Genomic DNA, 23,932 nt, shown 5'->3' with positions numbered 1-23,932 from the left:
ACTAATGAAGTGTTTTGTTGTTTAATTGCCACTCTTTTCTCAAGACAGCTAATGCATCCTGCTAACTTTTGCACATTTTAATGCCTTGGCTTTCCCAGTGTAACTTCAGTTTAACACATTATGAATTAAATGTGCCTTTAATGCAAGTAATCTCAGCTTATACAGAAGATTTAGTCTAAATATACACGTTTTCACAGACAGACGAGACAGAATGTGAATGTGGCTTAAAAATATACATGTTGTTTTGAGTATTGAGGAGGTTCACAGTCTGTCAAGGTCTGTCAAGTTCAGTTACAGTCAACTTTCATTTCCTGCGAACCTGTCAGAGGTTCCATACTGCCAGACAGTATTATACATACAACAGAAGGAGGATTGTTGGTCTACCAAGGCTGGAAACTACTGCATTAATAGAAAATGAGCGTGCTTTTATAAGAGCTGATTTATGAGTTATTAAAACATGCAAATCTTGTCTTCCTATCCTCGTAGCGCATCACTTCTGTAGCCACATGAAAACCCGGCGACTCAAACTCCAGCATATTCCGTTTTACACTTGAATTATTTACAGAATTGAAAAGCTTGCACGGCCCATTACTTGCTCTTACGTTTCAGAAAATGAATTTTAAATCAATTATATATTTTTTCATTTGCATGGTTATCAATCTGAAAGCGAGGCAATTTTAGTTCTCCCAAAATTGGGAAAGAAAAACAATTTTGGGGAACAATAATCTTTGACAGCCCATGCTTGCAGCCCCACACACACACACGAACACACACACACACACTGCGACAATCTGCAGAACTTCTGAAGCAGGAAATTCACAGATATAATTATTTGAATTAGATGAATGGTTCGTCCTTAATTTTGCGCTGAAGACTGCTCAAAGGCAGGAACAGAACACATCAGCACTAATAAACTGCTGCCGTTTCTCCACTATCACCAATCATTTGAGTGACAACATGTACTTTCCATCTTCAGACATTAAATATTCATACAAACACAACAAACCCGCATTGGACAGCAGTTGTTGAAAAATGGATAGTCACCCTTAACCATTAAATATGAAAAATCTGAAAGTATAATAAGAGTGAATTATTCATGGGCATGACGAACAATGATAAAGGAATACATGATGTGCATGAGCCAGCACACAGAGAGGTGAACGCCCTGCTGAGTTCATTCATCTTCCATGTTGAAAACAGCCACCAGTCATGTGGCCGCAGTAAAGCTGCATTAATCCAAGTGAAATGTCACATCGCCCATCCATGTCAGACTGGAGCAATTTCATTTGTTGGTCAAAGTCCCAATGACATGATGTTGCCGTCTTGAATGAGGCCACGACTAAGTGGCAGTTATACAGTACATTATCAGCCAAAGGCTACACAGAGGCATCAGCACAAAGCTTGTTGAGTCCCTCCAAGTCACAGAGTGTCCATTTGTTCTCTACTGACCACAGACAGAAATAACTCACAGGTACTATTGGAATAAACAGAGATCAGCCATACACAGAAAAATATTTCATTCCATTAAGGCAATGATAATTGATTTACTTAAATGTTGTCTGGACATTACACCGTACGGCTGAGTAAGACGGCATGGCGAGCTGCTTGAGATAAGTGTAGCTTCAACAGTTTCAAAGCGATGGCCCGCTGAGTTTGGCTTCTAAAAGCAGGGAAGAGGAGAAAGTTAGGGCGAAAGATTGAAGAGAAAAGTGTAATATCTACTATTTTGCACCTTATTTCTGACACTTTTCTCAGCCTGTGCTTCTACACGTTAATTGTCAGGTACGCCAGCCCAAAAGGTTAGACTGCCTGCTGTGTGAAGTGCAAATCTGCATGCACAGGCAGCACCAGGGTAGGGCTAATAGGGCCGTATCTCCACCAAGAATGAATGGCATTACCATAGCTCTACCTGAGCCACAGCATGAAATAACCGAATGTTACAAAATCCTATATTCAGCTGCAGTTTCTCCCGTCTCGTCTTTTCAGCCCAAAGCAACCTTCCATGCACTACAATCTAGAGTATGACCGATACATCCAATATTATCAGCCAATACTCGCCTATATCGTGTCCGATATGCACAGATATCAACACAATGCGGCCATAATGTTGAAAAGGATGCTAATATAGAAATATTGTCCTCACGTAGTTTGCCCAGCGGAGTGGTTCTAACTCTAACAACATGCTCGTCACTGTCTGCAGCACATGTAGCAGAGTAAGCATCACAGCTGAGCAGACAGTGGTGCGGAGTCAAGCGATGTCTTCACAGTAAGCTGCTAACTAGTTTGTGACGCATTGCTGGGAAGGAAATAAACCATGACCTTAACATTTTTCATTACTTCCTGATAATCAGCATCATTCCTAGATAAAAAAAAAACCCTGTGTCGGTCGGGTTCTACTGGAATCACAAGGGCAAGTGACATTTGTCATATCACGTGAGATGATTCCTTCAGCTTTAAAGTCATCACCCTTTAACTAGTTGTTTTGGCTTCGAGCCCTTTACTATCATCATGTGCTCTCCCTGCTCTCATCACAAGTTGTTCCAATAAAAAAAAGCACTGATTAAAAAAAAAAAAACTCTGCATGACCTCCCGACTACCAAACTACAGACAGTTAGGGACACGTTGGTGAAGCATGTAGCAGCTGGATAGTTTCCTCAGAAGTTGGTTGAGACCAAAACAGAGCTAAAAGGAACACGATGGACATAAACATGCTCACTTGTGAATGCTAACAGAAGAAAAAATGCAACGTTTTTATGATCTAACCGCATTGTCAAAGAAAACCAGTCAACTTTGGTTAATACAGCTAAAGAGCATGTGTTAAACTACCCAAAATTAGCAGGAAAACAGGGAACAGAGTGTTTTAAAGGCCCAGTGTGTAGGATTTAGTAGCATCTTCAGGTGGTTTGCTGAAAACATGAAAATAAAAAGACTCTCTCTAGAGCCAGTGTTTGATTTGTCCTTCCCAGGCTACTGTGTGGTAGTGTAACATGTTCAAAAACACATATTCAATTATATAAAGACATAATCAAATGTATTACATTCCCAGTCTGCTGATTGAACCCACAAAATGTTACACAATGAACCTTTAACTTGAACGTGTCATCGTCACTACAGGTTTGCAAATGCTCCCTTTCGGTGAGACATTTACAGTTTTCATTTGAATGCATTTACCTCAGTATTCCAGAGAGACATCAGCCGTGTCAACATCCCCTCCACCCTGCCCTGCTCCGAGCTCCTTCTTCTGCTGAAAAGTCAGCGCCGTTTCTCCCCTGAATCTCATTACTTCATCAGTATGCCTCCCCTACATTATCATTCCTTTTCCGAGCTTGTTAATCACAGACAAATCCTATCTGTGAACCCGGCGCTTCCGTTCTGTCCTTCACACAGAAATTGGGCTCGGAGCACAGTCCCAGGTACTGACTGCATAATGAGCTGCTGTTGGTGAATTAAGAGCTAAACAGGTTGCAGTTGCATTTGGTTAAATGAAAGCACGCAGCACAAATTCACGTGTGCTTGATGTATGTTTAATAGAGAGCAACGCTACGGCGGCTTTGTTACTGAAAGGGGAAAATGAAGAGAACCGGGTGATACCAGGTGGAGCAATGGCTTGTTTCCTGGAGGGAAGAGCGCTCTCATGATAAAGCAGGACAATGGACTGGAGTTACAGGGGTGCAGCTCCATTAACCTTTCACACCATTGCCGAGGTTGTGAATCTAAAAAGAAAAAAAAAAAAAAAAGTACCCACAGGCAGCCAACAGCACTAGAGAATAGGACATGGGAGGATTTGTGGGAGGTGAAGACAAGCACACAGTACAAGATCATTGTGGTTGGACTGAATGTTCGATTGGTAGTCAGCTCGCTGCTCATGCTCTGCAGAAGTGTGTCTATTTCCAGTCTACGGGCCAGTCTGAAAATTGGATGTGAATATGAATTAGGGTTACATAAACATTGATCCTTGAACAGTGGGGACTTCCTGATGAGATCCGTCTCTGTTTTACCCAGCTTCTCCACGGGTACCTTCTGCTTGGTGCCTCGACAACACACAGAAATCAAATATGAGCACTTCAAACAAAGAAAGATTTCTTCCATTTTGGCCGCTCCAAACATGAAATATTAAAAATGTGAATGTAATAAGTATGAATTATGAATATGGTTGTCTAGCGGAGTGTTGAGGGATTAAGTGATGATATAAAACAACGCAGAGAAACGAATGATGATAGCCCTTAGCCTGCACCAGCTATCCATGGACGTTTGTTATTGCGCTCATGGGGCTGTAGCCGCAGTGAGGGCGTACCGATCCCAGCAGATGTCAAATGTCACGAAGGCTGAGTTCCATTTTTCTATTGTTTTTGTGCTTGTTTATCTATTTTAAATTTGTAGTGGCACCACGCAGGCCACCTCAGCTGAAACTATGTGGAGGCGGACGGAAGAGTCACTGCACAAAGTCTGCAGACTGCTAATTACATTTTACAAAACAACAAGTATTTATCCATTTACAGCCTCAGAATGCATCCAATAAACACATTTGTCACGGTTACCAAAACCAAACTACAAGCGCAGTCTTTGTTCCAATGTAGCCATTAGCTTAGCATGTTGCTAAAACAGTATCGTTCCCATGTTCACACATATTATTCTCCACTATGTGACTCTTTCAGTTTATTCAGTATGCTTATTTTTACCAAGACTGACACCTCCCGTCCACAAAAACCCTACAGGCAGCCAGCTTATTCTACCTAAAAATGAAACTTTGAGCATTTTTTTAATCAAACTAATTAAATTCTCTTCCAAATGCAGCACAACGTTTTCCCAGAATTTCAGAAAATCCAAATCAAATGGAAAATAAAGCACATTTGCATCCACTCATGTGATGAACACAAGATAAGCAGCTGGTGGTGCTGATTCTCCAGTCTGTGCTACATAAACCACAAAAAAAAATGACCTCATCGATGACCACCAAATGGAAACCATGCATGGTTGGCGGTACACTGGACCAAACATAGCAGAGCGTTCCTTCCACTTCGGCTGCTGCAATCTGGCGTCGGCCGTGATGAACAACCACATGGAAATCATGATGGATATCTGGCATTTCTGTTGGTTTTCTTGTATTGGTTTGAGTAACAGTTTCCCTGTTGCTCCACACAGAGGCTAATGGACACGTCTGATGTTTTTGTCTGCAAAAAAATCCATACACAGGAATATGTAACAGTTTAATCTTAATGTTCCTCACTGCCTCACTTACCCCTGAACATGACAGAGAGAGCCAAGATGTTTGTCATGCATGAAGACATGAGACTGGACAGTACATCAAGTGACATAATGCGTCTAATGTTGCAGCAACCGACAAAAGACTGAATCTAAATCTGCTGTGTAACATTGATCTAACTGCAGTGTATAATCTGTGTCTCTGTGTTTGACTGTATGAAGTTAAGTAAAGCACAGTGACCATTAGATCCTGCTCCATCCTGACTCCATGTTGGGTTTTTCTTTATAAGTAGCTGCTCTTTTATGCACAAATCTATCACCTTGAAGATGCTCAGATGGTTCCCACTACTCGCCGATGCTGCAGGTGTGTAAATGTTACTAAAATCGCTCATCCAGACAACAAGCAAACATGTTCAGATTAACTTCAGATTAACAGGAAGTTAACTGAATATCATGTGAGTGGAAGGAAAGAAAATAAGCTTCATTTCCCACAACTGCTTCAAAAATCCAGACGGCTCTTCGATCTCATTCCAGAGCTCGGGGCAACCTCTGCCAGAGATTCATGGCTGGCTTCTTGTGAAAGGACGTTAAAAAGGTGCAATCCACCATCCCTAGTAGGCTAAAATAAAGACGGCATTAACAAGCGAAGCAAAATGTCTTGACTAATGGTTAGCAGCAGGTCTCCAGAGACAAGAATCCAGTTTGCTCTCAGGCTAAGCAGCAAGTGACCTGAAGCACTGACTTATCCATCCTTAAACGCAGTCCAAATCTCTAAACAAACATTAGCCCGGCTGCTTTGTTAAGTGTGAAAGCCGCAGTTAATAGGAGGTGTCAAATTGAATTAAACACTTGATTTAGTTTTGTCACTGCTGTATCCCGATCCAGCTCCCAGGAGTTTCATTCTGTGTTTAAACCCTGCCCTGTGGGAGAGAGTTATTTAATATTTTGGGAGAAAATGTCAGGCGTGATTTATCCTTTTTTTGTGTACAACTAAGGGGCTAAATGTGTGGATACGCTGGTAAAAAAAAAAAAAAAAAAAAAAAGCACTACTGCCTGCTACCGAGAAACAACAGAAATATATATAATCCGCAGCGATGTTGTGACAGTGCACTCCCACATCTGTTACGCAACATGTGCAAATGCAAAACCACTTTACAAGGGAAGCTTTCATGGTGAGAGCACAAGAGAAATAAATAAGAGCAGAGACAATAACTTGAAGATTTCTTGAGGCTTTTATTGTTTATGGATTTCATATTCCTCCACAGAAATCATTTCCAACAATGGCTCGCTCATGTTATATATTTCCAAGCAAAGTACAAACTCTGACTAAAAACACCAGCCAGCCTTTACAACAACAACAACAGAAAAAAAACATATCTTACTATCTTAACTGGAAAACACTGATGCTCTTTTTTTAACACAACTGAATCCAGAAGAATTTAGAGCAAGAATCCAGCACTGTGATTTCTCTCATTCTCTCTCTCTTTATAGAATGCACATGAAAGGATGGAATAATTTCCATAAAATCAACATATCTGTATCATTACTGAATGGCAGAAATGCTTTTAGGCTTTCTGGCAATATTAAATGGCTTTTTTTTTCTTCCATTTTTTAAATAATGGTGGTTCCCAATATAGCACTGAAATGTACTTGAGGACATCCATGCTTACATCAAACTGACACTGTGGGTGTAAAAAGCCTTCCGCTGATCATTTGTTTGTTTTGCAGTTTCGCCCTCCACCACGTGCGACAGTTATTTCGATAGCACCGATCCAACACTGGCCCCCAAACACCAAATCCCGACGGTCTGCATTTCACATGGCCTGCGTTTCACCTCTGTCCTAGCCTGCCATCGCCAAATAAATTAGTCTGGAACCTCTCAGTTAATTTCTCTCAGTTCAATTTCCAGTGAGCGTTATCAACAGGCGCAGAACAAAATGCCTCTGGACCCGGCTGAATAGACCCACAACCAATAAGTGACGAAATTTGATTATGCGCCCGGCCGACTATCAGATCCAGTGTTTGCCATGTTTACGATTATTTGCCACTTTTTAATACGTTTAAAAATGTGCTACACCTCTCGCTACCTGGAACAATGTCCCGCCCACAGCGCTATCTGATTGGCTCACCAGCAAATCAACACTAAAGGATAAATGTTGAAAGGTTTTCTGTTAATTAAATATAATGTAATTAAAATACCACACAAGTTTCGTTGTATTTTGCACAATGACAATTAGTTTGTCTATTAGTTTGTGCTTTGCTGAAATTTCAACACCACCGAATACACAGTGCTTAACAAACGTATTAGACCACCACCCAATGTAAGGTTTATGCCCGAAAGCGTTCATCATGTCTTCTTAGGTGATAATCTAATGTTCAGAACATAAGGTTTATGCCACAGCTGCCCTAAACTAACAGCATTCGTGATGACCAAAATCATTTTCTATGTTTCTGTAATGGTTATTTCACCAGTATGTAGAAGCTCTTTAACCAAAATGATATTTTTAATGGTAAAATAGAATTTTTGCTTTCCATGAATTTTCAAATTTACTGTTTTACAAAAAAAGAAGAAGAAGAAGAAGAAATAGTAAAGCACATGATTATTTCTTGATTAAGATGTCAAATTATCGTTATTTACCTGCATTCCTGAACAGAAAACATTGTTTTAGTGGTTGAATGTGATGCCTGATTCATTTCTGACTTCTCACAGAAACCCAGTGAGTCGGCTTAAATTTGGATATAAAAAATTCAGTTTGAAATCCCTCATTTCTGTTTAAAATGGCAGAACGTGAGTGCGCATTAAAGCACTTGATGATGCTGAATGGCACACACACACACACACACACACAGAGTACTTAACAAATTAGACAGGCGATCCAATAAATTTGTTAAGCACTGCATATCGAATCCTTATAATGGTTGCTAATAGTTTGGTGTCTGCCTTGAAATAAAAAAAACATGCTGATCAACCCCTAACATAATGCCGAGTGATGGAAAAATGTAAACAAGTGCTGTTGCTTATTCCTCTTTTAGAGACAACATGCGATGCTGTTCTTTTAACACCAACATGCCAGCAGATTGAACAGACCATTCACCATCAGTGGCAGCCATCTTGGTTGTTTACAACGGTGCCTCAACAGTACTTCTTTGTACAGTCGTCATATCAAAGCCACTACATACTATGTAAATGGTTGTGTTTGACCTGGCAGGGAAAAAGCTACTCGGAAATCTGTGTGATCACGAGCAGGGTCGTACTGCCACGACAAATAGGACATGAATGCTCAGAACTGTCTGGTTTTCAGGCTGACATGCTGTATATCTGTTAGATTCTTATCAGTCTACGTACTAGGAAACAACAATTTTAGTAAAACGTTCTCAGCATTTCTTCCTACTCAGAGATCCAGACAAGGATTTGGGACGACCTGTTGACCCCGTCCATCACCAGCCATCACACTTGACTACCACATTACCTTACAGGTTACAGAAGCCAGCTAGGAGTTGTACTGACATCAGCTGGCAAAACCATTTCAGAAAATCATGGCCTAATTGATTTATTTCACCCTCTCTCATTTGAAGCCATGAAATCAAATCCCAGAACAATTTGATGTTTTGAAATGATATGGTGCATAGAAATTAGACCCATTATAGGAGCTGAGCAGTGTTGTTTAACTCGGACTTTAAAAATCCTACCTGTCATTTCAGGAAGCATTGCTTCCACATATGTACCCACGATGCAGTTTGTGGTTTTGTGCAGCTTCGGCTGGTGCTAATTTGGGAAAACTGGCATCTCTGTCAGAGGGGAAATAACAGAAGCACTTTTGTATATCTTTATAGAAAACCTCAGTGAGTTATTTTCATCAAACTGTCTCTTTTGTAATTAATGGATTTTCAAAAGGCTGCATAAAGGTGGTTGTCCACAAACATACCGAGTGAGCTGATCTAGTTAGCCATCAGAGTTATGCTATTAAAACATTTAGGTCATTTGGATGAAATAAACTACTGTATTCTTTTGAACTGACAATTGAAAATATAGACCTGTCTCTGCAAACGTTGCTGGATGGAAGCAAGCTAGCCAATCTGGGCAGCTGTTTGCAACTCTGACCAAATAATTTTCAAATGTATTCACATGCATTGTTAAAATTCTAGATGTTGACATATTCTGTTGTTTGTGTTTCTGAACAGCTTTTGCTGCTGCTTTTGGTTTAACTGAGGTTTTACTGAACACTCAAACCAACTGTCTTAACTGGTTAAGTTTAGCTCTATAGTATTGTGTACAGTCTTGACCTCACTATGTGAAGTGCCTTGAGATGAATGAATCAGCATTATGTAAAAAAAAAAACAATCTAATAAATTAAAAATTAAATTCAATTAAATCATCTGAACTGAACTGATTTGAACTAAATTGAATTGAAAAAAGCTGAATTGAATAAAGTTGAATTGAACTGAACTAAATCAAATTGAATTAAATTAAACTGAATTGAATTAAATTGAACTTTAACAAGCCTGCTACAGATTCAGAAAACAAGTTGTTGTCTCACGTTAGGCCTGTGAACTACTTTGAAAGTGAGGAAGAGGATCACTGACCAGAGCCTGCCTCGTCTCTCCTTGTTCCTGCATTAGCCTACTCACAGTGATGCCACAGCACTAAGGTCACCTGAGGTGACACTCCACATACCACGGGCACCTTTTAGCCTGTCAATTTAAGTAAACGTTTAACTTTGATCAGCGCAGGAGCTGTGGGAGCTGCCCTCTGTTTCTACACTTGAACTGACCACCGACCAGTTCAACGGAGGATCACAAGCAGATCATAGGGGACTAAAACAGGCATTTCACCCTGAGAGCACAAAGAGAGAGGCAGTGGGCACGCCTCCAGTCCCCAGCTCAACTCTACTGTTTGTACAGAGCCATTCATCTCCTTATTAGGATCAGCGCTGGGAATGAAAGGAAGCTACAGGAGCTCTCTGTGTTATTGGTGTCAGTGTCAGAGGATTTGCAAAGACGCTGAACAAGGCGCTCAATGCTATTTGTTTACGTATAGACAGCGACAGGCACAGAGGCCGAGGCTAAAAGAGCTCGTCAATACCACCGAAGACTCGTCTTTTAAACTTTTGTGGGCAGAAACCGTTCGTTTGCCAAGCTCCGCTACTAAGCAGACAACAGAGTGTGGTTTCCTAAATGGCAGCTGAAAGCCAACACCGATCGTCTTAATCTGTAGACCGGAGTTTTTGGCAGTGGCATGTCTGTTGTTGGCATGAAAGTGTCTGGTGAGATTGCAGCATGAAAACTGCTACCAGAGGGACATCAATCATGGCATGAATTATAAAGGAGCCTCTCATTATCACTGCCAACATAAAAACAAAAAGGAAGGAGAAAAAAAAAATCGATGCATGACAGAGAATCCATGAACGATCAGTATGTGCGGAGTGAAACATTTGGTGTCGGCCCAGCGAAGGAGGCTACGAAAACCGTGGAACAATTAGAGAAAAGCCTGCAGTTAAAAAAGAAAAGAAAACATTGCGAGTATCACAGAGGGAGCTGCTGATACCAAAACAATGAGTTGCTGAGAGGAGCCTCACAACTTTTTGAGTGCAGGTTGGGGGGTAAAGTGTGTTGTGAGATAACGACAAAAATGTGTGACCTAAGAAAAAAAAAAGGTTTTAGGCAGGTCGGACCAACCTAAAATACCAAACCGCTGCCGCTCGCTGAACAGAACGGCTTCTTCGGGTGTTTGGTCGTCAGCTGTACTGTGGGTTTAGTATTAGCTCGCAAGGACACCAAACATTTCTGCTGCAAACACGCTGAATATTTTCACAGGCGAGCCCGCTGCAGAGGAGAGCACCTGCTGATTATAAATCAACAGCCTCATTAATGAAGCGAGAAGACACATATTGGCACACTGAGGAACAAGATAGTAAAGAGGAACAGCAGAGCATGCAGCTGATTCCGCTATGATGGATATACATAGTAGTAGAAATTTACAATTAACGCACAGTGAGCTAAAAATCACTCTGCGGCTCGTAAAAAACTGACACCACACTGATGCTTGTGTCATTTTTTTGTGCCTATTTATAACTAAATGTGCACTTTACTAAAATTCCTCTGGACTTTACTACGTTAGAGGCGATGAGAGTGAGTTTTGAACACTCGAGTGTTACACTAAAATCCTATTTCTGCTCCGGTTGCGTAACAATCCAGTTTAAAGTCCAGAGCAAAGGTGGCAAGTCCCAACATCTGGAGTGAATTTAGCAACAGCTGAGCAGCATGGTCAGAGTAGAAAACAGCAAACAAGTAAAGATGGTGGTTATAAAAAGGGATACTGTGAAAAGATTCGCACATTATGTGTGTGGAAAAGCTGTATTTTTCCAAAACCTATACAGGCTGGGTGCGTAGGAGGTACAACAATGGCTCAAAGTGAACGCCATCGACGCTTACAGGGAATTTATTCAGCAGCTACATTTCAGTCAAATGACCTTCATTTGGCATTTCACACAATGACTGCCAATAAGCATGTATATAGTTGTGTAAAAAAAAACAAGAATATCTCATGGAAGCTGTTGACCTTTTTTTGACACATTTGGACAAGCAAACATTTGTTCCTCAGATACGAGTGGTAAACTTTAACAACACTGGAAGGAAACTTTGCCGTTTTTTAAGGGATTTATTCTGCGAAAATATTAAATTTTAGACTCTTCTGTGGATAAAATTTAACCTCAGAAGCTTCTTTTTAGCAGAAATAACCTCTTGTAGCCTTTTGCATGACTGTCCAAGAGTCTTTGACATTGATTTGCTGGATATTTTGACCACTCTTCCTGATGTTGGAGGGTTTTATTGCAAGTACTGCTTGTTTCAGACCCCAAACTAGCTCAACAACTAGGGGGTGGGCAATCTACTCTAAAGATTACATGATGATCTTTTCGGGTAGAATCACAATCCATGGCCTCAATTGCAATTCTCCCCACAGATTTCCTTGAACCCGTTTGGCTGCCTGGAAAGGGAGGCTGTCAGCTCAACTTGAGGCTAGTCCCATAATCTCTGCTACCTGTTTCAGCTCCGATTTTATCCTGAAAATTATAACCTTAGGTGGTTACCTCCCCCACTGACACGCTTACAAGCGGAACATGAGAGCTGCCTTAAGTTACAGCATTTATGGATAAACGTAAAATCTCTGACAGCCTGCTGCCAGAGTAGTAAATTACTAAAGTAATTACAAGTAATCACTAAATGACGACTTTTAAAATGTGCAGCTCCAGCTACACAGTGCAGCAAAGGTAGCCTAGCAAGGATGACGGCGTAAAATGTAATCCACTAAATTAAAACCTTAAATAGAACATCATAAACCAGAAAAAACCAGCAGAGAAAACTTACTTTATGTCTGACTTCTGCACAGCCGACCGCCTAATAATGAATCGGCTGAGTGAATCAAAGGAGACAGAGCTCGCATTAATAATCCACATGACGAGTGTAAACAGCGACTATTTACATTCGCAGTCTCTGATAAGATGAATTCAGGGTGTTGGTCCAGTCGCCACTATTCTTCATTGGCCACGCTCTCTTCTGTTTACAGTGGGAGTTACACCTCCGAGATAAGCAGCGAGTGCTGATCGTGTCACAACCGCTCAGGGTGTCGCTGAGTTTAGGCAAAGTAAGAGGGTTTGGTGCGCCGTTATTTGTTTGTTTAATGATGCAATCTGTGTAATTCCTCTGAAAAAGCAGATCACGCACCAAATTAAGATCATCGTGATACGACATCGTCTGGTCGCCCACCTCTACAAACAACTCTATCTGTGATTCATCTGTCCGGGGCACAAAGGGCCTCAACTCCGCCTGTACGTTCGCTGGCAAACTGTAGTTTTGCTCTAATGTACCCGATGGGTAGAAAAGGATTTTTCCTGGCACGCCTCCAGAGCAGGTCACATTTGTGTTTCTCCTTCTGATTGTAGATTTGACACTAACAGCTGCAGAGTTACCTGCAGACACTGCGCTGAAACGTTTGGGGGCTCTTGTTGCATCAAACACTCCTCGATTTGATTGAGGCTTGAAATCCGCGACACTCACAATAAAATGATTTATTCTGAGATAATTTGGAGATCTTTTAAAAGCCTCGCCAGACTCGCAGACATCCGCAATATTATTATTATTATTTTCTGAGGCCTCAGAGAGCTCTTTAGATCTTGGCACAAACACATTTCAGCAGCAAAGAGAACAGCGGAGGTTTAAAGTAGCTCTAACCCCGTCACGACTGAAGGAGGCTCTAATCACCTCGTCTGGAACTCCTGATTCTAATTTTCACCTCCAATTTCAAAGTGTGACACATGTGCTGACATTTTTCACGTGGTTGATCTATTATTTTGTTTCTTTAAATTCTAAAAATAACAACATGTCAATTTTTAAAATCATTTCTTCAGGTTTATTAATAGGCATTTTTCAAAGAGGATAAAAAAGTTTGCTTATTCGAATGTGCTGAAAAAAATCAACAGCGTCACATAGTTGCATACTTCATATACTTGCAGACTACATAACAAGCCTGATGAAGCTCTCTTTGAATGTTGAATTTTTTCTTTGTTTTGGCAGATTGGTGCATTAAAAATGCATCTTTGCAGACTCTAATGTGAGGGCTTCCCCATTACGCATAAATGCAGCCTCAAACGTTTGAAAGATGACTTTTCTAATGGGCTTTAATAGCACACGTGTGTCAAAATACGTGTCTTTTATCACTACTTCCTGTCTGCCTCATACATTAATGCATCCTCCCAGTGCAGCCAGTATTGCACTAATGTGATCATTTATTCCCGCTGCATGCAAAGGTGCAGTCATTCTTTAAGTAACGATGACAAAACTGCACATATTCACAATATTTGCTGTGATGGATTGTCTATTGGAGTAAAAGTTTTTGCTCAACACAAGCTGATTTTATTCTGTACATGCACGACTGGAAGGGCTGTGTGGAAGATGTGGATTTACATTCTCTATGCTATGCTATGAAAATGCAAATGTACAGTATATCCACTTTGCAGTTAAAAGAAGAAATGCCTGTTGACAAAAAGCAAGGAAGTTTGTTAAGCTGTTTAGGAGCTACAATCTTCTAACAAATTCAGACTATTCGCAGCACTTTACAGATTTCACGTCCATGTTGGTTTAAAATTGAAAGTTAAGATTGAAAGTTCAAAAAGAAGCTGTCAAATAAAAAATCTCCACACAAGACCATTTGGAAATAAGATCATGTGACTCAACTAAATAGCTATGAAATGGACTTTGTGGTGAACCACAGCATGACGCTTTACAGCCAAGTATGAAAGGGTCAACATGACTGCTTGACTTCTGACAGAAGGCACCACATGAATCGGATCCGAAGATATTTCTCGCAGATGGTCTAATAACATTACGTCTTGGAGGAGATTTAATGGAAGAATGAGTGTGTACACAACTTGTATGTTTTGCAACTAAGTCCAGATTGCCTGTGCGCACTTGTGTGTGTGTGTGTGTACCGTACAGTTGATCCTTCACAAGGCTGAAAATACAGCGAGTTGGTGCGGCAAACACACAAGACGTGTGTCCACAGAACAGAACTGCGAAGTTTAAATTCTCCAACGGTGAGTGTACAAACTGCGGAGTAATGACTGTGGCTCTGCCTGGATCTGCCTTCCAACCTGTCTGACCAGTTTAGAAACCCACACAACGGGGCCCGAAGTCACTGGGAGTATAGTCTTGTGTATCTGCTCCACAACAGACCACTGCGACGAGCACAGACTCTTCACAAACACATTTGTCATCAATGAGAAAACACTGAGTGCTATCCGGCGAGCCTGCATGCCGACTACACCCACCCGCTTCGCTGGGCATTCGGTGCGCAATCATCTCTCAGTCTAATTACCAGTGAAATATAATGTAGAGGTCAGGGTGTACCGGCGGTCCTTAGCTGAGCTGCGTAACTCTGCGCAGAAGCAGCAGCAGATTTTAATCACAGAACAGCTACAATGGGCCAAATGAAGCTATATTTTACCTGCAACTTAATCATGCTGTAAAAAGTCAAGTCACCTGGGTTTTCCTCAGCAGCAGTAAGTAGGGTACTGCTGTGTTTTGTTTTTACTTTTGTTTTTTTGCAACTCTAATCTCTCCTAATCCTGTTTTTCATGTCTTGTTTTATGGTTTTTGTTTGTGTTTTTTTTAATATTTCGCACTGAGATCGACCTTAGCACCGACTATTTATCCTCGATTCACTCAGGCAATCACACGGTGCAGAAATGAACACAGATGAACAATGGAATTAAGCCTTCCTCCACAACTGTTGAATGCAAATACTCTAATTAATGATTGCCAAGTGTGAAGTGGCCAAGAGAAAACAATGGGCTGCTGGCTTGGTTTGTTGGAAGAGGCCAAAATAGCTGGAGAAAAAGTATTTCCACAATAAAGACCTCTAAATAAAGGGAAGAATAAACAGCCTACAAAGAAATGACAACTGTTCTTTCCCCCCCCACATGAACCAACTTCGCCTGAAATATAAATTCTGTTTTACTGTGGGGAGGCAAAAAGCTAAAAAAAAAAAAAAAAAAAAAGCAGCATTACCAGTATGGGTGAACCACATCAAAGCCAGACAACAACATGATGAGTCTCATCCTTGAGAGGACGGGGATTTGTTCAAAGACGGCGGCGATGAAGAGGGAGCAAGGGAGACGAGTGTAGGTATGCAAAGGAAGAAGGAAAAAGGAAAAAAAAAAAAATGGAGAACCTGCTGACTCACTGTAATCAAGCGAGCAGAGCCACTGCTGCTCAGGGTAAAGCTCCCTGCTTCTCCTTCAGAAGGACAAAGTGATGCTTCTCATCCGCTGTGAAGGAGCCATATGACCGAAGGTGGGAAGCAGAATGGTGATATAAAACTGTCTCATAGCATGAAATAGCTCCTCTTTCTCTATTCTCACATCTGAGTGCAGACGGAATGATGCAATCTGAAGAAGGCAATAACTCACCCAAGGCAAGCAGTGTGACTGAAAACCAAAGCTAAAAATAAAGCCCTGATCAGACAAACAGCAACACAACCGGCGAGGGAATAGAGACCCTCTAAAGAAACAATAGGGAGGACCGCCGTTGCCGCTGCTGATGCTGCTGGCAACCCCCAGACACACTTTTCAACAATATGATGTTAGAGTCTGCCCCCTAACAAGATTTTAACAGGACTGCAGTGGATGCAGCATTCTGATGAGGCTTAATTCAATTCGCATAAAACAAAAGCGCACACAACCGCTGTGATTGTGCTGTCGGACTCAGCGGCGGTAATGTCGCGTTATCCTCTTTTGGTTGTTCCATATAAAGCTGACAAAAGAGCATGTAAATCAGAGTAAGATTAAGTCTCTGTGCACACTGTGTAAACAAACCCAGAGTTGCTGTCTGGTTGCACTACACAACTGACTGCTGTATCAGCTGACGATCAATAACGCAGAGCTCCTCATCTCTTATCAGGTATCAGTGACATGCTGTGTAAACAATGTCTGATTTGCGGATAAAAGTCGTAAATATTTACTTCAACTTTAGATTGTGTTTGGGCTGCAATGTGGAGCGGTGGGTAGCACTGTTGCCTCGCTGCAAGGAGGTCGCCGGTTCGGACACCCGGGATCTTTCTGCGTGGAGTTTGTATGTTCTTCCCGTGCAGCGTGGGCTCTCTGGTTTCCTCCCACACAGTCTAAAAACAAGTTGAGGTTAATTGGTGATTCTAAATTGTCCGTAGGTGTGAATGTGAGTGTGCTTGGTTGTCTGTCTCTAAGTGTAGCCCTGTGATAGACTGGTGACCTGTCCAGGGTGTCCCCTGCCTTCACCCTAAGTCAGCTGGGATAGATTCCAGCCCCCTGCGACCCAAGTGAGGATTAAGCGGTGTATAGATGATGGATGGATGGATGAATGGGATAAACTGTATTTGAGGATGGATGGCATGACGCCTCCCTCAAAAGGTAAATCACCTGGATCGCCCCCTGGTGGATAATCCGTCTCTTCAACGTTAGCAGATACATGAGCTAAAATACAAAAAGTGCACTTTGAGATACAGTTCCTGTCTAAGCACTTCTTAGCACGTTGATGTATGTTGGGTTGGTTTCTGATGAGATATCTGATGCTACAAAAACAATAATCAGGAATTGTGCAACAGACGATCCACAAATAGAGTTGTTGTGCAGTTCACTGTACTCACAGATATTCTGAGGGTTCTGGAGGACAATGTGCTAAGTTATCAGTCTATTAGAAGGTTGAATTGATGTTGGTGCTATAGTGAGAGAGCTAAGAGCACAAGCAATCTATGGAGGGGAAATGCAGTTACCACATCACAGAACTGCTTCTCTAGTTAAATAGTTGAATCCAGCAGCGTACAGCGGGCGTCCAAGACGGTCAAGATTGCGACGCCTGGGCAACATCAAGATTAAGGGGGTTGTGATGCAACATTCATCTTTATATACAGTCTGATTTTAACATACATACTCATGTAACCAAGGTCATGAGTCAAAAGTCTGTTTTTTTCCACTCTGACAAAACCTCTAAGAAAGTATTTACGGAACACTTTCAGACGAATATGAAGACATTCAAGGAAAACAAGGACATTCTGGCTTTGAGCTTTTGTGGCTCGGAGGCCAAGTCGTTGTTTTCGCATGTCTGCATGATGTAAATTAGCCCTCGTTTGTTTGTATCACCTGTACACGCTCTGGAAAAGTGAGCTTTTCGTGCACTGCATGTTTGTATTGTACTTGTTCTGTTTAAGCACGCCGTTGTCTCTCGTTTGTTTTCTTTTTTTCATGCTGTTCAGCCAGCGAAAATGAAGCAGCTGTTTTTTTCTAGCGCTCAAGTCGCCATCACGTTTTCTGGTGTGCATGTGTGGAATGTGTTCGCAAATGCAGACATCATCTACTTGTAGTATGTGTAGTGGTGCATGTGAAAGTCTGCAGCTGTCCAAGCCCAGCCTAGACCGTGACCAACAACTAAGATTTTTAAAGGCTAAAACAATATCCCTTAAAAGGAGTATTCCACCAATTTAACACATGAAGGTTGGTTTATTGGACAGCGTTGCTCAGCTCTGATAGCATCTATATAAAGATCTTTCTAATTTCTAGGATGATAACTCTGAATACTCTGAGTCAGATTTCAGATATTTATGAAACAAGCCTGTGTGACACACTGGTGGCAGGAAGCCTGAAATATGAGGCTGGTTAGGGAGACATGGGGGAAAAAATGCTATTGAGTTGCATTATGGGAAATGTAGGACCCAAGGTTTTTGAAGTTAGATTTGCAAGCAACCCAGCTTCAAGTCAGGATTTCTTTTGCTGCACCACGTTTGAGCTTTATGGCTTTTTCCTGTATCACAGGAGAAGCCGCTTTACATTTTAGTCTTGGTTTATGAGGACTAAAGAAGAAAGTTTCATCATCCATATTGTAAACTTCAGTAACACACCAACATTTGCTTTCCACATCCCGTCTTGTACATGCATGCACCCCGTGCCCTCGTGTGTGCAATTTGAATGCAGCCCCATTATCAGTAAAAAAACAACAACACAGAGGGGCAGCTACAGAACGCAAACACAACAAATAGCAAATGTCAACCATAAATATGAACAATATCGCACTGGGGTTGGAGGTATTCACAAATTGGAGGGATTATAACGCAGAGGGTTACAGCTGGATTACAGGGATCAGGTTGTGGGTAGGAGAGTCCTCACAGATATAGAAACACGTGTGTGTGTGTGTGTCACTGTGCGTCTGATTGGTCACTGGAGTTCAGCAGGCAGGAAGAGACGTGACCACACTCACCAAGCTACAAAAACATGACACAGAACATTCAGCTGGGCCAACAGCAATGACAGCCAAGTGCAGGACACACACACACACACACACACACACACACACTCCGTGGCACGCCTTGTCATCATTGTTGGTAACATCAGGGTGACCCTAATGTAATTATGCAGCACTCCATGTCTGCACCAAATGCTACAGGTCATATAAAATAAACTATGGCTCAAGCAAGATGGCCACGTGAAAATATTCCTCCTCTGCGACGCTGAGAAGCCACAAACTGCCCCCTTTTATTTCCCCCCCCTCCAACAGAGATACAGTATAACACTGAAGCAAGAAATGGTTGAGTTAACTCGCAAGTGCGTGGAATGATTGCCTCCAAAGAGACACAGAGGAGAGGAGGGCTGCTTCAGATGCCTCATACATGCTCATTTGAATTGCAAATGGTGTTAGGCAGCATGCTGGGCTGTGAAATCCCAGCAGCACCCTCGGGCATCTGAACTCACACAAACACTGACATCTACACACTGGAAGTAAGACTTTTTGTACATGCACGCTACAGTAAAGAGGAGCCGTAGAGAATCTTTGGGCTTGATTCACATCAAAGCGTCTAAACTTCACATGATCACAAATTCACGTGAACGTGCTGACAAGCCAACGGTGTGGAAACGGGTGCTGAGATGAGGTAATGGCTCGCCAGCAGTTAGGCGGAGGAGGGGGGACAGAAGATGCATCAGGTGATGCCTCAAAGGGAGGCTGCCTGGCAGGCTGACTAGGCAAGGCTGACACAGCAGGCGCAGGAGTGTGTCCGATGTTAACGACATGGATGCGGTGTGACAGCAGGTCTGCCAGCTGAGGCTGACAGCGCTTGTGCGGCCTGGAGGAAGAGTTTGACGAAGTATTATGAGCCCACCTGTACAGCAGCAGGGAGCAGGCCAGAACACTGCAGAGGGAACGAAGCCACCCAGTTGGTCTGACTTGCAAAAATGCAAGGGCAAGACAAAACACTGTTTTAACAGCCAAAGGAGGTTTGAACCATAACATTTGGGAATGTTATTTTGCATCGCTGACATTGCAACAGAGTCAAAGATTGCCAGACTGCAAATGAATGAAATAACACAGACTTAGTTCCATTAAACGTAGAAATACAGTAAAGAACACCAGGCACGTGCTCAAACAGTCCCACCGAAGCATCCTCCTGCTGATTGGCCTCTTCAATGCTGCATGCAATTCCACAGAACAGGTGAAAGCCAAGGGGCCAAAGGTGAAGCCATTTCCTCACATGGACCTGCCTCAGCATGCAGGCAAAAGCAGTGCCGAGTGTTGCTTCACCCGCTGTAGCCAACATGCTCCAAGGTATTCAGCTGAAGTCAGTATTTCGCATCACAGCACTGACAGATTCATTCATTGTGAGCTAAAGCAGAACAAACCCATGAACTACAAATGCACTTCACTTTTTTTTTTTTTCTTTCTTTCTTTTTTTAGAAGCAAAACAGAACCACTTTGTGCAGGCAAAACCAGAGGTGGTGATGAGAGGGTGTGACAATGGAAACATTAGTGTGTATGTGCTCTTGTCAGAGTGGCTGTTGCATAATTAGTGATGGGTGTGTTGGAGCACAAACGGGCTGAACCAATAGCAGATCCAGTTTGTCCTGACAGGCCAAACTCAACAGCTGATTTCTTGAAGCTTTCAAGGCAGCAACTTTAAAGAATACACAGTGAAAATCAAGGCTGGACCGTGGATGGGAACATCACATATAAAGTCCAGGCAGCATGAGAGGGGATGGACGTGAGGAGGGGAGGTTTTTGCAGCTCTCATATCAACACTGCCTGGGCCAGTGGGCACAAAACGACGCTACAACTTGCCCCTGCTTCTGCTCCATTCCCACAATCTTATTCATCCCCAGGCAGAGAACGGCGAGCAAGCGGGCAAAGTCCATGCTCGTTCTAAAACGATCTGCTCCATGGAGCAGCTGCAGCTTGAATAAATGCCCCTTTTTTTTCACTGCAGCACTACGAGACTGGAACAAAGCGCCGTAATCGTTGGCGAATTACGCGTAAAAAGAAAAAAGACAAATACAAGGAAATAAAGCTCGACACTTCAAAAAAAACACACACATATACGACTGTGCGACAAACTAGCAGGGGAAATAATGAATATTTCAACATACCCTCCTGTCAGACAGACAGACATCCAGTGGAGGACCATGGATGGTGCGCACCGGGGAGGGGGGGGGAGGTCAATACTGCTCCAGCCGCCGCTCCGTGTTTATTCTCCGGGTTAAGGGAAAGGGAGTGCGTCGGTGTTTTGCCGGTGTAAAGCCTAATGAGAGAGAGAGGGAGGAGGAGGAGGAGGAGGAGGAGAGAGAGAGAAAGAGGGAGGGACGCTGTCAGATGCAGAGAAGGCAGGAGGGTGGAAGACACACGCACACACACGCGCGTACTGTCCGTGCGTTCAGCGGGGAATGCGTAAAGCCAATCAACGCTTGTGTCATTCCTGCAAAAAAAAAAATAGCACGTCCCTCTCTGTCAACAAGTACTCACATCTAAAGAAGCAAACAGGAGGAAAAATGCCAACAAGGTGACATAATCCATTATTGTTTCCACCGCAGCCGCATTCATGTGTCATGCAACAATGTGACAAATACATACCCCCATAGAAATGCGCTGGAGCAAGTGAAGATGTCTCGTTTTTAGCCACATTTCCCTCCTTTAATGAAATATTTAAAGCCCCCAAGCAGCTAACATCTGAGGAGTTGCTCTTATTTCTCGCAGTGTCGTCAGAATGGCACAATCCCTTTGATTTCATCATTTAGTCAACTGCTCGCAGCTTCAACTCCCCTCACCTTTACATACAGAGATGATGGGATTTATTAGCGCAAAGGGCAGCGCGCCCCTGAGCCACCCACTGTTGTAAACAAAAAAAAAAAAAGGAAAGAAATAATGGGAGCTCGCCCGTGAAAAAGCAATAATAAGGAGCTATCAGTTCCCCCATTGTGCCTGCTAAATTAACAAGGTATTATTTTGAGAGGCAAGCTGAGTTTGATATAATTAATCACTGATGAGAGGTTGCTGCTGCTGATTTGATTAATCGCTGTCAGTTTCTTACAAAAGCAGGGCTTTGGTGCTGTAATATGTTCAGAGGGATAATGTAGCTGCTTATTACAGCATTAGTGTAACATTGCCGGAAGACTCTGTGAACATACAAGGTCACTAAACCCAGCCAGGCGCTCAGGTAATCTGAGAAACCATCCAAAGGGACACCAGACTTTCCCCAAAAGCCAAGTTTAGTCGGCACGTTTGAGATATTTCATCCCGATGAAGCATGCCGTTGAAAGAGTGGGTCTACCTCAGTGATTTGAACTCGCAGTGGACTAAAGGATCGATTTAGCAGAACCGGAGACGTCACCTTATCCATTAATCAGCCTCAGCATGAAAACACTGACAGGTGAAGTGAATAACATTGATCATTTTGTTACAATACAATGTTCTGCTGGGAAGCCTTGGGTCCCGGCACTCGTGCGAATGCTAGTGTGACACATACCACCCACCTGAACATTGCTGCACACCAAGCACACCCCACCATGGCAACAGCAGCAGCTTCTGCCAGAAGGACAATGAGAAATGGCAGGAAAAAAAAATTGCTCAGCAACAGCTCAAGCAGCACGACAATGAGTCCGAGGTGCTGACCGGCCTCCAAGCTCCCCCCAAGTTCTAATCTGATTGAGCATCTCCAAGGAGGACCGACCCGGCGACCCTCTGCCAACGTCCTGGTTCCAGACACCACAGGACACCGTCAAAAGTTAAATGTCCATGGCTCAGCAGGTCAGAGTGGGTTTGGCAGCACAAGGGGGACCCACAAAATATTAGAGTCGGTTAAAGTTAATGTTGTGTCCTTGTCAAAACCTGGCGTCCATATTGTCCACAACTTAACCACCAATGTTTCCGTCTGCTATCCTCAAGCAGTCACAAGATGATTTGTTTTTGACTCCACAATCCAAATGTTTCCCATCATTTGCCTCTTAACCAACTTAAGCAACACCACTTGAGGATCCAACTGCAGGACCCACAAAAGGTTTTTATACAACATTTTTTTTTCCATATATGCAGTGTGTAACCAGTTTAAACATTCATCCTATATTATCTAATCCTGACATGCCATAGCGGATCTCTGGGTTAAAAGTCAACATGACTATGTTCATGTGTTTAATGCAGCTGTAATCAGTTTAGCTACATTTACCGTGGATCTCCAATTATACAGAACACCCCAGACACGACCAGCAGCACCAACAGGGACTTTATTTCAATTGAAAAAATATAATAAAAGCAAATGCTTTTTTTTTTTCCAATGATTGTGATGGTACATACATTTTAAGGATAAGTCAGCATTACCGCTCCATCAGGTGACAAGAGTTGGTGACCAGTGCTACTGCAGGTTTGGGAGAATCACAACTAGGCTCTTTAGTTACCACGATGATTAGTCACTTTTGGTTTGTAAATTCAGAATAATCCCAGAAAGCCTTTGTTACTTACACAATTTAGGAAGTGATGTAATGAGTAATGCAACGAATGACCCCTTCTATTCAGTAACAGGTAAATAAATGCAAGATAAGTGATGCCTTTATGTGATTGATTACTTTTTTTAACTCTCCGAACTTTTAGTACCACACAGCTATCTGTTGTGTGGTAAACATAGACAGACCATACACACTTTGCACAGAAAGCGACAGGAGAGGGGGGATTTGATGGGGGCATAGCAGCTAAAAACAACCATGTAGAATTTGTATATATCTATATATTAAGGAAAAATCAACACATAGTGGTAGTGAGCCCCTTGGTGGCCTACAGAGAACACTCATCATCCATGTTGGCTTCACACTAATCCGGTCTTCTTGTTTTTCTGGACTCCTTGATTCAGGATTCATTCGTAAGTCAGTGTAATCCATATTTTTTCTCATGGTTGCAT

General features: G+C 42.4%; 1 protein-coding gene across 1 annotated transcript in view; it reads right to left on the bottom strand.

Annotated features, from left to right (window-relative positions):
- LOC103365933 (band 4.1-like protein 1) overlaps positions 1-21,259 on the bottom strand; it is an 87,983-nt gene extending 66,724 nt beyond the window's left edge. Inside the window, exon 1 of the mRNA XM_008293515.1 lies at positions 21,138-21,259. The gene's annotated coding sequence lies outside the window, so the exon portion shown is untranslated. The remainder of the gene's footprint in view (positions 1-21,137) is intronic.
- Positions 21,260-23,932: the final 2,673 nt, after the last annotated feature.

Source organism: Stegastes partitus, unplaced genomic scaffold (genome assembly GCF_000690725.1).
Source record: "Stegastes partitus isolate 25-593 unplaced genomic scaffold, Stegastes_partitus-1.0.2 Scaffold889, whole genome shotgun sequence".
NCBI lineage: Eukaryota > Metazoa > Chordata > Actinopteri > Pomacentridae > Stegastes > Stegastes partitus.
This window is presented reverse-complemented; position numbering and strand designations above follow the sequence as displayed.